The sequence below is a fragment of the Mesoplodon mirus genome (assembly GCF_964341445.2).
Source record: "Mesoplodon mirus genome assembly, chromosome: 3".
NCBI classification, from domain to species: Eukaryota; Metazoa; Chordata; class Mammalia; order Artiodactyla; family Ziphiidae; genus Mesoplodon; species Mesoplodon mirus.
Genome location: NC_138978.1, coordinates 15,530,327 through 15,533,805, shown reverse-complemented (window position 1 = coordinate 15,533,805; position 3,479 = coordinate 15,530,327).

Below are 3,479 nucleotides of genomic sequence, written 5' to 3'. Positions count from 1 at the left end.
GCTGGGACCTGTCTGTAAATAAAGTCCCATAATGCCTTTGCTTGGAGTCTGTGAGCCTTTTGGTACTGCCTCCACCCCAGCCCTATTTCCCCAGCGAAAGATCAGGAGGGTCTCTGGCTACCTCCCACCGGGGATTGGCCCTTCTGTAGAGTTCACCTCTTAACCAGAGGAGGGTGAGAGAGGGGCTGTATGTCAGTTAGACTGCTTTTGGCCGCAATGAACAAAATATCGGATTCAAGTAGTCTTAAATATTAAAGAGAATATGTTAGTTCTTGGATTTTTTTCTTACAGCTTCTTTAACAAACTATCACCAACTAGATGACTTAAAACAACGGAAATTTATTCTATCGCAATTCTGACCAGAAGTCTGAAATCAGTATCATTGAGCCCAAATCCAGGTGTCGGCAGGGCTGTGCTCTGTCTTGTAGAGGAGATGTGCTCTAGGGGAGAATGGTTCCTGGCCTCTTCCAGCTTCTGGTGGCTACCAGCATTCTATGGCTTGTGGCCGCATCACTCTACTCTCTGCCTCTGCGGTCACATTGCCTTCTTTGTGTGTCTGTCTAATCTCCCTCTGCCTCCCTCCTATAAGAATACATGTGGTTGGGGCATCCCTGGTGGCGCAGTGGTTAAGAATCCGCCTGCCAATGCAGGGGACATGGGTTCAAGCCCTGGCCCGGGAAGATCCCACGTGCAGCTAAGCCCGCGAGCCACAACTACTGAAGCCCATGAGCCTAGAGCCCATGCTTGGCAACAAGAGAAGCCACTGCAATGAGAAGCCTGGTCACTGCAACGAAGAGTAGCCCCTGCTCGCCACAACTGGAGAAAACCCGTGCACAGTGGCAAAGACCCAACGCAGCCAAAAATAAAATAAATTAATTTTAAAAAAAAACAGAATACATGCGGTTGCATTTGGGGCACACCCAGATAATCTCCCCATCCTATAATCCTTAATTTAAATCCCATCTGCAAAGAACCCCCCTCCCCTGCCTTTGTCCTATAAGATAACATTCACAGGTTCCAGGGATTAGAATGTGGATATCTGTGGGGGGGGTGGGGGGTGGGGGGGCATTTCTCAGCCAACTGAGAAGTGTAGTGGCAGGATGGGCTTCAGGCAAGGCTTGATCCAGTGGCTCATTGATGTCACTGACAACCCAGCTTTTTCCATTTCTCTACTCTCTTGTCCCTATAATTGGCTTCATCCTAAGGCTTCCAGGGGCTTCTTCATTTACATCCAAAATGGAAGAAGAGAACTGTCTTTGTCCTAGCATTCCCTGTCAAAGTCCTGGGATGTTTTAGACCTGCTTGGGTCACATTGCTACCTCTGGGCTGATCACAGTGGCCAAGGGATGGTGTGTGCTAATAGACCTAGCCTAAGTCATGTGCTTTATCTCTGGAACCAGGTTATATTCTCTGGAACCCCATGGATCCCCAAGTAGAATCTGATGGCTGCTGCAAAGGAGGAGTAGGTGCTAGGGAGACCAATATTCACTGAAACCCATGTCACCCAAGAAAGTGGAAGGACCTGGGAATAATGAGCTTGGAGATGTGTACACACCTGAGGGGATAGGAGCATCCTTCATCTCTCAAGAGGAGGTCATGGGGCAAAGGAAACAAATGAGTTAGGGTGGTCCAAGAGGACAAACGTGGGCAGATGGGAAGAAGCTCAGACCCATGAAGAAGGCTTTGGGAATGACTTTCTAACATGAGATGGTGCAGGGAAGGTGGAATGTATGGGCTAAGGGGACAGACATATTTGAATTTGAGTGCTGGTTCATACATTTATATCCTGTATGATTTTTTTTTTTTTTTGGCCACATTGGGAGTGCAGGGTCTTAACCACTGGACTGCCAGGGAAGTCCCCGTATTATTTTTTTTATTATTAATTAATTTATTTATTTATTTTTGGCTGCATTGGGTCTTCGTTGCTGCGCATGGGCTTTCTCTAGTTGCAGTGAGCAGGGGCAACTCTTTGTTGCGGTGCGCGGGCTTCTCATTGCAGTGGCTTCACTTGTTGCAGAGCACGGGCTCTAGGCATACGGGCTTCAGTAGTTGTGGCACGCAGGCTCAGTAGTTGTGGCTCGCGGGCTCTAGAGTGCAGGCTCAGTAGTTGTGGCGCACGGACTTAGTTGCTCCGCGGCATGTGGGATCTTCCTGGACCAGGGCTTGAACCCGTGTCCCCTGCATTGGCAGGCGGATTCTTAACCACTGCGCCACCAGGGAAGCCTCTCCATATGAGTTTTAAAAATATAGCTGTTACTTTGGAATAATTTTAGGTTTACAGAAAAGTTGCAGGCTTATACAGAGAGTTCTGTATACCCCTTCTGCAGTTTCCCCTAATGGTAACATCTCACATGACCATGGAACAGTTGTCAAAACTAGGAAACCAACGCTGGTACATGACTATTAACTGAACTCTAGATTTTCTTCTGATTTCACCAGTTTTTCCACTAATGTCCTTTGTTTTTTGTTCCACGAGCCAGTCCATGTTCCCACATTGCATGCAGTTGTCACGTCTCCTTAGACACCTCTAGTCTGGGACAGTTTCTTAGTCTTTCCTTGTTTTTCATGACCTTGACAATTTTGAAGAGTTCCAGTCAGTATTTTGTTAGACTGTCCCTCTGTTTGGGTTTGTATGATGCTCATGACTGGGCAGGAGTTGTGGGTTTGGGGGAAGAAGACCACAGAGGTGAAGTGCCCTTCTTGTCACATCATCCCAGGAGGCACATGATGTCCCCATGACTTATTACTGGTTGTGTTAACCTTAATTACATGGTTGAGTTGGTGTCTGCCAGCCTTTTCCACTGTGAAGTTACTATTTTCTCCTTTTCACAGTCTGTTATTTGAAGCAAGTGGAGCCCACACTCAAGTTGGGGGAAAGCCATACTCCACCTCCTGGAAGCTGTATCTACATATATTATTTTGAATTCTTCTGTTAGGAAGATTTTTCCTCCTCCCACCTCCCCCTCCCCCTCCCCCCATTTATTTCTATCAGCATGGACCCATGCCTTTATCTGTCTTATTCTTTGGGTTATAATTCAATACTAAGTTATTTATTTTATTGTTCAGATTGTTCCAACTTTGGCCATTGGGAACTCTGTCAGATTAGCTCCTGTGTCTGTGATATCCCCCATCCTTTTTTTTTCTTTTTGAGCATTTCCTTACTTTCTGGCACACGATGCCCCAGGTTCATGTTGTATTTTCCCTTTCTCAGCACCAGAATCAGCCATTTCTCTAAGGAGCCTGGTTCCTTTTACTGAAGGGTGGTGTTTAGAAACTAAGATCTGGGCACTGGATGTGCTCATTGCTACTGAGGTGTCACTGTTTCTAGGCCCTTTCATCAGACAGCGGAAAAAAAAAAAAAAAATATATATATATATATATATATACACACACACTCACAAAATGTGATTTTAGGCAAGATGCATAATGACTCTAAACCTCAGTTTCCACCTCTGCAAAATGGGGATGGTGATAATAGT